The 11,959-nt window shown below is 43.2% G+C and overlaps 1 pseudogene; it reads left to right on the forward strand.

Moving 5' to 3' along the window:
* Positions 1-9,846: 9,846 nt before the first annotated feature.
* On the forward strand, positions 9,847-10,774 carry LOC119922822 (annotated as a pseudogene).
* Positions 10,775-11,959: the final 1,185 nt, after the last annotated feature.

Raw genomic sequence — 11,959 nt, forward strand, 5'->3', positions numbered from 1 at the left:
GCTCACAGTTCCAGAGGTGGGGACAGACATTAATATAAACAAATAAATAGATAAATAAATAAATGAATAAATAAATCACAGTATTTACAGGCACTGTAATATGTGCTGGGGTAAGTACAAGCTAATCAGGTTGGATACAGTACATGCCCCACATGGGGCTCACAGACCTAATCCCCATTTTATAAATGAGGTAACTGAGACACAGAGAAATGACTTGCCCAAGTTCCCAAAGCAGACAAGTGGCAGGGCCAGGTTTAGAACCCAAACCCTCCCAGGTTACTTCAGATTGCATTCGCTAACCTCCTCACTGTGCCTCGTTCTTTGTCTGTCCTGCCGTCGACCCCCGGCCCACATCCTCCCTCTGGCCTGGAATGCCCTCCCTCGGCACTTCTGTCAAGTTAGCTCTCTTCCTCCCTTCAAAGCCCTACTGAGAGCTCACCTCCTCCAGGAGGCCTTCGCAGACTGATCCCCCTCCTTCCTCTCCCCCTGCTTCCTCTCCCCCTCCTCCCCCTCCCCATCCCCCCGCCTTACCTCCTTCCCCTCCCCACAGCACCTGTACATATGTTTGTACATATTTATTACTCTATTTTACTGTACAAATTTACTATTCTATATATTTCATTTTGTTAATATGCTTTGCTTTGGTGTCTGTCTCCCCATTCTAGACTGTGAGCCCGCTGTTGGGTAGGGACCGTCTCTATATGTTGCCAACTTGTACTTCCCAAGTGCTTAGTTCAGTGCTCTGCACACAGAAGGTGCTCAATAAATATGATATAATGAATGAATGAATGAATGAACTGGGAAATCTTCCAAAGGAATTGTCAACTCATTAGCAAGATGTAAATCATCCCCTCTAACAAGATGGAGGTTAGTCAGGTAGGAGATCCCAGATACATCTATTATCCAATCATATGCCTCTTAGGCAAATAGCACTACGCCTCACCCCCTCCTCTGTCCGTTATGTACCTGCTGCTGGGAAAATACCTAACATCATTTCAACACATCATCATCATCATCATCAATCGTATTTATTGAGCGCTTACTATGTGCAAAGCACTGTACTAAGCGCTTGGGAAGTACAAATTGCCAACATATAGAGACAGTCCCTACCCAACAGTGGGCTCACAGTCTAAAAACACATTCCACCACTTGTCTGCTGTGATACTTTGTGTAAATCACTTCATTTCTCTGAGCCTCAATTACATCACCTGTAAAATGGGGATTGAGGCTGTGAGCCCCACATGGGACAGGGACAGCATCCAACCTGATTTGCTTATAACCACACAAGCACTCAGTACAGTGTCTGGCATAAAGTAAGCATTTAACAAATATAACAATTATAATTATTATTACTATTTCCTATGTATCCTGCTGAGGATACCATGGAGGCCACACCCTTTTTGGGACTCGGTATTGAGTGCAGCAACTAACAAGTATGACCTGGCACCAGGATCAGTGGGAAGGAAGAATTGGGCTCTTGAGATATTGATGGCAACATCAAGAGATATGCTATAAATAACTAGAGGGAGCTTGTCCACCAGGATCTAAAATTCGGAAAACCCATTTGCAAGCAAAATTTGAAATCAAAGTTTATAAGTAAAGTTTGATTCTTCCCCTCTTGCTGGAAAGAACATAACTCTTCCTTCTATCCCTCTCCGTCTCTATAGGAGGTTTGTATTTGGTTACTTCAGAAAACTGATTGGCCATTTCACATCCAGCAGTCCTGGCTGCTTGCTGGCCAAAGTAGGGCCTCTCAAAAACCTGATAAATCAGTGAAGTGAAAGGCTAGGTCTGTGCATTTGGGGGGAGCTAATGACTGCCGCATCAAATCACCACAACTCTAACCCTCCCTATTTCCCAGCCCGAATCATTCTCCCAAGGCAGGTATAGAGACCTAAAAGCATCTCAACATTGCTGAGTCCAGGTTTGGGGGTGGGGAGGTGTTCTCCCCTACTCCCTTGTGACAGCTACTGAACATGGAGAAGACTTGACTTCCTTGACTTGACTTTTGGATCACCCATTCTCTCTATCAATCAATCAAGCAAGTAAGCAAGCAGTGAAATTTATTGAGTGCTTACTATGTGCAGAGCACTGTTCTAAGCACTTGGGAGAATGTAATACAAGAGAATTAGCAGGCACATTCCCTGCCCATAATAAGCTTACCGTCTAGATGGGGAGACTGACATTAATATGAACATGAAACTTGGGAGAGAAGGGTTACAGTGTGCTTGTCTGCATTTATGATCTAGTTATTTCAGTTTCCATCATCTTCCTAATCAATAGCAGGGAAATTTCCCCTCAAAAAATCAACAGAAAACCTCTTTTAACAAATTTCTCTATATACCAATAAATTAATTTGGTACTGAGACATTTATGGATGGTAATCGGTCACTTTCCTGCACCATACCTCTTTTCCATGAAACTTTTCACTTCTGAATTTCTTGGAATGTAGATTTAGGGGTTTAGCATGGGGCTTATAATAGAATAAAATATTGTTGTCACCTCATCGATAGGCAGGGTGAATGTAGGTAGCACACACACAAAGATAAAATGTACAAAAAATAAGATAACCACAGTGATGTGGGTAGCTCAAGTGGAGAGAGCTTTGCAACTCCCCTCAGAGCTGAGAGATTTCAGGGAAGCTAAAGTGGCAACATAAGAGACAAGAAGTATTACAAAGATTAAGATTCACAGTAGTGACAACTAAAAGGCCAAATATATGAGTGAGCTACTTAGACTGTGGGACAGGGACTCTCTCTGACCTAATTAGCTTGTACTTATCCCAGAGCTTATAACAGTAGTAACACATAGTAAGTGCTTAACAAATATCATGAAAAAAACAATACAACCGATGGGCATGATATGGAAGAAAGACAGAAGAGTTTAATTCTTTTGGACAGAAGACAAAAGAAGGGATAAATCTTTTTGGTACAGCTCAAATAGTGGCTGTTAGATTTGGGAGTTTCTGCAGTATGTTCAAGTGCTGGTTGCTTTTCATCTTTACTCACAACAGCAAGTGTGCCTAATACCACTCTCCTGATCCATTGCCACCAGCAGGCTCCAGGCACATTTCCTCAATATCATTGAGATTATCAGAGAAAGGGCAGAGAAGCCTGTTCTCTTAGCATCTCTTAACCTCCAGGCACAGGTTGAGAGTGTGTAGAGGAGTGAAAGCTCACAGCATTCTTCCTGGTCTTCCTCCCCATTGGCCCGGAATTAATCTGGGGTCTGTCAAATCTGATTTGCTTCTATCCACCCCAGCACTTAGTACAGTGTCTGGCACAGAGTAAGAGCTTAACAAATACGATAATTATTATTATTATCTATCCAGGTGGTATGTTGGTTGCCTCTCTTTACTGGTCCAGCCTGTGAATAGAGGCTCCTCATTGCTGGGAATTTCTAGACTGAGAGTGAAGACTTGGGGGACTGCCCAGCAGCAGTTGTCAATCACCTGGGGTGGCCCTGCCATTCGAATGGTGGAGGTGGGAAGGCTCTCTATTCTATCAAAAGCTCTCAAGGGAAGTGTGCCAGTCAATGATCCCCTTTTGTGAACTTCAGTGTTGAATGAACTGCTGGCAGGTGTTTTTTCCACAGTAAAAATTCACCTTGCTCGTGTTTTCCTCCCCAAGAGTCTCTTCAGAGTCTGAAACCCAGTTAGGCTCACATGGAAGGTGATAAATTCATTGGGGGACTGCAGAAATCCTCTCTGAATTCACAGAATAGACATACATCTGGGACAGTCCATTCAAATGATGCAACCTTTTAGGTTGTTATTGTTCAAACATATCCACAGGGTTCTGAGCCCTCTCACCGCCCCCCACTATGGGAGCTAATGTCAGAGTCTATAATAATAACCGGTACCCCTTTCATTTCATTTTGATGCATTTCCTGTTTTTGGGTATGTAGTCTTTAAACCTCTGATATTTTCATCAACAAAGATCATGAGTTCTTGGTTCTCATCCCAGCTCTGCCACTTGTCTGCTGTGTGATCCTGGGCAAGTCACTTCACTTCTCTAGGCCTCAGTTAGCTCATCTGTACAGTGAGTATTGAGACTGTGAGCCTCACGTAGGACAGGGACTGTGTCCAACCTGATTTACTTTTATCCATCCCAGCGCATAGTGTACTGTCTATCACAGAGTAAGAACTTTTACAAGATGAGGCTCATAATGAAAGGAACCAATTAGTCAAGGATACAGGTATTTTCCCAAAGAACTAGCCAAATTCATGTAAGTCTTAGCTACTACTTTTGGTATAGAGACGCTACTAGAAAGGGAGGTAAGAATAAGGTAAGGTAAGGTAAGGTAAGGTAAGATAAGGTAAGGTAAGGTAAAGTAATAGTCCCCACACTCCTATAGAGGCAACTTTAAATGTCATATTGCAACACACAGAAAAATCTGAGTAAGAGCAATTTAAGGGTGGGGCTGGAGGGAGAGCTATTAACTCCAATTCTCTCCTTTATTGTGGTAATAGATTTGAAAAGGGGAAATTCAGAATGTCCTTCCTGATCTATTCATTGCCCTGCCTCCTTAATGAGCAAAGGAGTTCAGCGAACAGGATATGAATTTCTACCACTAATGCATTTCCCTAAGAAGATTTACTAAAATGAATTGCTGACTGCTGACTTTGTGGCTAGACAATCTGAATTTTCTGTTTTAAGGGCCTATCTTGTCTTTCATCTGTAAAGGACTCTATCATGCTAAGAGGTAAGCAGAGAGATAGGATAAAGCCCCAATTTTTCAGACCTTTTCAGCATCAACAAATCTGACTAATGTAAGTTTTCGAGCCCTCCTGAATTTTAGTTTGTATTCACATTTAAAAATACACATTTTCACCATTACTCTTTAATATTTTTGGTGATGTCTACAAATAGATTCTCTTTCTATTAAAGAAGCCCGTGGAAAGAGCACGGGATTGGGAGTAAGATGTCGTGGGCTCTAATCCCGGCTCCACCACTTGTCAGCTGTGTGACTTGGAGCAAGTCACTTAACTTCTCTGAGCCTCAGTTACCTCACCTGTAAAATGGGGATTAAGACTGTGAACCCCACGTGGGACAGCCTGATCACCTTGTATTGCCCCCCAGAGTTTAGAACAGTGCATTGCACATGGTAACCGCTTAACAAATGCCATCATTATTATTATTATTTTACTATTCTTATAGCTTACAAAAATATCCAGGTATCTTTCTAGATCTATACCCAACACTCGCTTGTTATTGTCTTGAAATGATTCTTTTATAAACATATTGCAACTGGGAGCAGTGTGGCCTAGTGCAAAGAGTATGGGATTGAGAGTCAAAGGACCTGAGTTCTAACCTAACTCGGTCACTTGTCTTCTGTGTGACCTTGGACAGGTCACTTCACTTCTCTGTACCTATGATTCCTCATCTGTAAAATGGCAATTCCCTCCTTGTTCTCCATTGCCCTTAGACTGTGGCATTCAGCATGTACCTGGTCTCTTCCACCCTGGTATCCCACAATTGTTTATCTGCATAACCTAGCCTAAACTATAAATCCAATGGCAAGAATTTGTAGACATTTGTTTTGTTTTGATCATCAGGAACTCAGAGGTGCTGATGCATTTCCTGTTTTTGGGTATGTAGTCTTTAAACCTCCGATATTTTCATCAACAAAGATGATGAGTTCTTGGTTCTCATCCCAGCTCTGCCACTTGTCTGCTGTGTGATCTTGGGCAAGTCACTTCACTTCTCTGGGCCTCAATTAGCTCATCTGTAAAGTGAGTATTGAGACTGTGAGCCTCACGTAGGACAGGGACTGTGTCTAACCTGATTTACTTTTATCCACCCCAGCGCATAGTGTACTGTCTATCACAGAGTAGGTGCTTGACAAAAACCATAATTAATGTTATTATTATTATTATTATTATTATTATTATTATTATTATTATTAATCTTGTTGGTGTCTCTTTGATGAGCACACAATCTTGATCGCTTCCTATATCCAATCTCATCTACTCATGATCCACTTTGTGACCTATCTGAGTTTCCTTGTTCTAATGGGGCTGTTGAACATTTGCCACCAAGGACCTAGAAAGCAACATGGCCTCAGCGATAGAGCACGGGCTGGGAATCAGAAGGACCACAGTTCTAATCCCAGCTGCACCACATGTCTGCTGTGGGACCTTGGACAATGCATTTAACCTCTGAGTGCCTCAGTTATGTCATCTGTAAAATACATATTAAGACCATGAGCTGCATGTGGGGCAGGAACTGACTCCAGCCTGATCAACTTTTATCTACCCCAGCACTTAGTACAGTACTGGCACATCATAATTACTTAACAAATACCTTTAAATAAAAGGACTATCAATCTTATTTATTGAGCATGTACTGTGTGCAAACCACTGTACTAACCACTTGGGAGATTATAGTATAACAATAAGCGGACATATTTCCTGCTCACAACCACTATTCAAGTCTTTTCCCAGAGCTTGATAGCTTTTGCAAGTTTGGATACCACCTTCCAATGCTTTGTTTGTACCAATACCCACACATTAAATTATAACAAAGACTTTAAGCTTGGCCCTACCACCACTAGAGGTTGGAGAGGTAACAGTTATCACTCATCAATTGGAAGATAGTCTGCAAGTTTTACATTAAATTCTGAGTTTATGTTTCTATGTGAGATTCCTGGGTTACCTACAATCTGCTTCCTTGGCAGAACTGTCTTTTTTTCCTCCTTTCTCTGGAAAATAAATGTACACTGATCTCATAAGAAGAAGGAAGAAACCTAAAGCTGCCATAAGAAGATAAATGATCACAGAAGAACATCAGAGGAATACAAAAAGGTTATAGGTTTCTTGTCTGCTAAACATTTGGTTTATCATCCTCTTCATTCATTCATTCAATCGTATTTATTGAGCGCTTACTGTGTGCAGAGCACTGTACTAAGCGCTTGGGAAGTACAAGTTGGCAACATATAGAGACGGTCCCTACCCAACAGTGGGCTCACAGTCTAGGTCCTGAACCAACAGCCTAATGCACTTTTCTCTTAGGGGGAATGTGAATGAGATTATCAGTTGTCATTTATGAGACTGGAATAGTAAGAATTACTAAGTTTCATGTCTATTGAAAAGGGCACAGAAATAAAACAATGTGTACTTCAGGGATGACTGCATCGAAAAGGCTCTGAAGATATTGACTGTGTTCCCAACTCCTCCACTGACCATTTAGGACACCTCTGGGTAAGTTCATTCATTAATACAATAGTATTTATTGAGTACTTACTGTATACCGAGCACTGTACTAAGCATTCATTCATTTATTCATTCATTCATTTATTCAATCATATTTGTTGAGCACGTACCATGTACGGAGCACTGTACTAAGCGCTTGGAAAGTACAAGTTGGCAACATAAAGAGACGGTCTCTAATCAACAACGGGCTCACAGTCTAGAGGAGGGAGACAGACAACAAAGCAAAACATGTAGACAGGTGTCAAAATCGTCAGAACAAACAGAATTATAACTATATGCACATCATTAACAAAATAAATAGAATAGAAAGTAAGTACAAGTAAAATAAATAGAGTAATGAATCTGCACAAATATATACGAGTGCTTTGGGGAGGGGAAGGAGGTAGAGCAGGGGAGATGGGGAGGAGGAGAGGATAAAGGGGGCTCAGTCTGGGAAGGCCGCCTGGAGAAGGTGAGCTTTCAGTAGGACTTTGAGGGGAGGAAGAGAGCTAGATTGGCAGATGTGTAGAGGGAGGGCATTTCAGGCCATGGGAAGGACGTTGGCCGGGGATCGAAGGCGGGACAGGCGAGAACGAGACACAGTGAGGAGGTTAGTGGCAGATGAGCGGAGTGTGAGGGTAAGGCTGTAGAAGGAGAGAAGGGAGGTGAGGTAGGAAGGGGCGAGGTGATGGAGAGCCTTGAAGCCGAGAGTGAGGAGTTTTTGCTTGATGTGTAGGTTGACAGGAAACCACTGGAGATTTTTGAGGAGGGGAGTGATGTGCCCACAGCGTTTCTGCACAAAGATGATCCGTGCAGCAGCGTGAAGTATAGATTGAAGTGGGGAGAGACAGGAGGATGGGAGATCAGAGAGGAGGCTGATGCAGTAATCCAGTTGGGATAGGTTGAGAGATTGAACCAACACGGTAACTGTTTCGATGGAAAGGAAAGGGCGGATCTCGGCGATGTTGTGGAGGTGAGACCGGCAGGTTTTGGTGACGGATTGGATGTGTGAGGTGGATGAGAGAGCAGAGTCGAGGATGACACCAAGGTTGTGGGCTTGTGAAATTGGAAGGATGGTAGTGCTGTCAACAGTGATGGGAAAGTCAGGGAGAGGACAGGGTTTGGGAGGGAAGATAAGGAGTTCAGTCTTGGACATACTGAGTTTTAGATGGTGGGCAGACATTCAGATGGAGATTTCCTGAGGGCAGGAGGAGATACGAGCCTGGAGGGAGGGAGAGAGAGCAGGGGCAGAGATGTAGATTTGGGTGTCATCAGTGTAGAGATGATAGTTGAAGCTGTGGGAGCGAATGAGTTCGCCAAGGGAGTGAGTGTAGATAGAGAACAGAAGGGGACCAAGAACTGACCCTTGAGGAACCCCTACAGTACGGGGATGGTAGGGGGAGGAGGAGCCCGCAAAAGAGACTGAGAATGAATGGCCAGAGAGATAAGAGGAGAACCAGAAGAAGACGGAATCTGTGAAACCAAGGTTGGATAGTGTGTTGAGGAGAAGGGGGTGATTCACAGTGTCGAAGGCAGTTGAGAGGTTGAGGAGGATTAGGATAGAGTAGGAGCTATTGGATTTAGCAAGAAGGAGGTCATTGGTGACCTTTGAGAGGGCAGTTTCAGTGGAGTGTAGGGGATGGAAGCCAGATAGGAGGGGGTCAAGGAGAGAGTTGGCACTGAGGAATTCGAGGCAGCGAGTGTAGACGACTCATTCTACAAGTTTGGAAAAGAAGGGTAGGAGGGAGATAGGGCGACAACTAGAAGGGGAGGTGGGATCAAGAGAGGGTTTTCATTAGGAAGGGGGAGACGTGGGCATGTTTGAAGAGAGAGGGGAAGGAACCAGTGGAGAGTAAGCGGTTGAAGATGGAATTTAAGGAGGGAAGGGGCGAGAGTTTTCATAAAATGAGAGAGAATTTGGTCTGAAGCACAGGTGGATGGATTATCACTTGAGAGGAGGGAAGAGATTTCATCTGAAGATACTTCTTGGAAGGATGGAAGAGTAGCGGAGAGGATTGACAGTGGGGTGGGGGGATGGAGAAGGGGGAGGGGTGACTGGGGAGCTCAGACCTGATGGAGTTAATTTTACTAATGAAGTAGGAGGCCAGATCGTTGGGGGTGAGGGATAGAGGAGGGCACTTGGGAGAGTGAAATATAACAATAAATAGACATTCCCTGCCCACAGTGGACCTATAGTATAGATGGGGAGACAGATATTAATATAAATAAATAAATTACCGAAATGTACTCAAGTGCTGTGGGGCTGGGGGCAGGGGCGGTGATGAATAAAGGGAACAGAAGGGAGTGAGAGAATGCAGAAGGGAGTGAGAGAAGAGAAAAGGGGGGCTTAGTCAGGGAAGGCCCCTTACAGGAGGTGTACCTTCAATATGTCTTTGAAGTCGGGGAGAGTAGCTGTCCTTCGGGTTTGAGGAGTAAGTTAACCTGATCTGCTTCAATTTCCCACTCTGTGAATTGAGTACAGTAAACACTTTCCCATCCCACCTTTGAGGTTCAGAGAAAATTGACAAGATGATAGAGATTTGGTACTTAGAGTTTTATTACTTGATTGTTTCAAAGCAAAACTAACGAGGATCGTCATTCTCTACATAGAATCTGCAGATCTCACCCCTGCTCTCAACGTCTACCCTGAGTTGATGGGTAATGAAAACAATGTGACAGAATTCATTCTACTGTGACTTACACGTAATCCAAGGATGCAGAAAGTCATCTTTGTTGTCTTTTTAATCATCTACATCATCACCCTGGTGGGAAATGTGATCATTATGGTCACCATAACCACCAGTAAGACTTTAGACTCCCCCATGTATTTCTTTCTGGCCTATTTGTCATTTTTCGATGCCTGATTTTCTTCTGTCATCACACCTAAACTGCTCATCGATTCTGTCTGTGAGAAGAAAATCATCTATTTCAAAGGCTGTATGACTCAGGTCTTTGGAGAGCATTTTTTTTGGCGGGGCTGAAATTATTCTCTTCACGGTGATGGCCTATGACCCTTATGTGGTGATATGTAAGCTGCTACATTACACGACCATCATGAACCGGAGTGTGTGTGGTGTGCTGGTGGGGGTCGTCTGGACGGGAGGCCTGGTCCACGCGACAATCCAGATTCTCTTCATGGTCGATTTACCCTTCTGTGGCCCCAACGTCATCGATCACTTCATATGTGATTTGAACCCTTTGCTTAACCTTGCTTGCACGGACACCCACAACCTCAGCCTCTTTGTAGCTGCAAACAGTGGGTTGATCTGTCTGTTAAGCTTTGTCATGTTGATGATTTCCTACATCGTGATCCTGTGGTCCCTGAAAACACACAGTAAAGAGGGTAGGCACAAAGCGCTCTCCACCTGCATCTCCCACATCACCGTCGTTGTCCTGTTCTTCGTTCCGTGTATATTTGTGTATATGCGGCCCGCCTCCACCTTCCCCATGGATAAAGCTATTGCAATATTTTACACGATTATAACCCCTATGCTAAACCCGCTAATCTACACCCTGAGAAATGTCCAGATGAAAAATGCCATCAGGAAACTATGGAGCAGAAAAGTGACTTCTGAAGATTAATAGGCATCACCCTGTGAAAATGGTGATATTTGTCTAAGTGAGGGAAGTGGCAAGCGAGGATTTCAGGTAACTCTTTTTAGAAAAAAATGTATAGGGCATTCAAAGCTCAGTGGAGCACATTTCTTATATGTCTGTTGTATTTCTCAAGAGCTTGTTGCAGTGTATTGCTATTTTTATGGTGCTGATGCCTGTCTACTTGTTTTGTTTTGTTGTCTGCCTCCCCCTTCTAGACTGTGAGCCCGTTGTTGGGTAGGGATTGTCTCTATCTGTTCCCGAATTGCACTTTTCGGCAAGTGCTTAGTACAGTGCTCTGCACACGGTAAGTGCTCAATAAATGTGACTGAATGAATGAGTATTGCATTCAGTAGGTGCTCAAGAAATATCACTACATGAACTACTAAAGAGATTCTTAGCTGTAGAGTTATTCATCCTCACTTCAGCTTATTTAGCAACCTTTACATGTTAAGAAGCTGATTTTCCTGCTACTACTGCTTTCATTGATCTTTTTATCCTTCTCTCATCTCGATTGAGGAGAAATGAGAGGAGTCTGCTCAATAGCACAGCCAGTCCTGTTATAGTTTAAAGAATAAAATAAATGTTTCTTTAGCAACAGAGTGTTGTCTTTTTCCTATTGTCTTTTTTCCTATAGCTCCACTGAATATCACATTGTACCAGACATGTCATAGTCATTAAAAGTAGAATGGGGTGTTTCCTAATTTGATTCCTGAGAAGCAGGTCATAGAAGATGGGAACTCCTTGTGAATTTCAAAACAAACCAATGCTAAATCTTTCTCCAATCAACAATCGAGAGAGGGACAGTATTAGGAAGAATGATCCATGATAGCATTCCACATCCATAATCATGATGCTTAGCTATGAAGGCAAAGTGTGCTTTCATTCATGATTCTGCACTAGATTAAGCAAATCAGAAAACAAAAACATCTTGGAGGAGACCAAGATCAAATCAGAGGTATTGGGACTGCTTTGCAATCTATTCCAGCCCAAGTAAAGCTGCTTAAAAAGGTCAGTGTCCAACGTGAGGGATCAATGTTTGCATAGGTCTGCATCTACTCCTGAAAATGAGAGTTGTTAGGGACCAGTCTGGATCCACTGTGAGAAGCAACATGACTCTTCAGAAAGAACGCAGGCCTGAGAATCAGAGGACCCGGGTTCGAATCCCTGCTC

The sequence above is a fragment of the Tachyglossus aculeatus genome, unplaced genomic scaffold (assembly GCF_015852505.1).
Source record: "Tachyglossus aculeatus isolate mTacAcu1 unplaced genomic scaffold, mTacAcu1.pri scaffold_125_arrow_ctg1, whole genome shotgun sequence".
Lineage (NCBI taxonomy): Eukaryota > Metazoa > Chordata > Mammalia > Monotremata > Tachyglossidae > Tachyglossus > Tachyglossus aculeatus.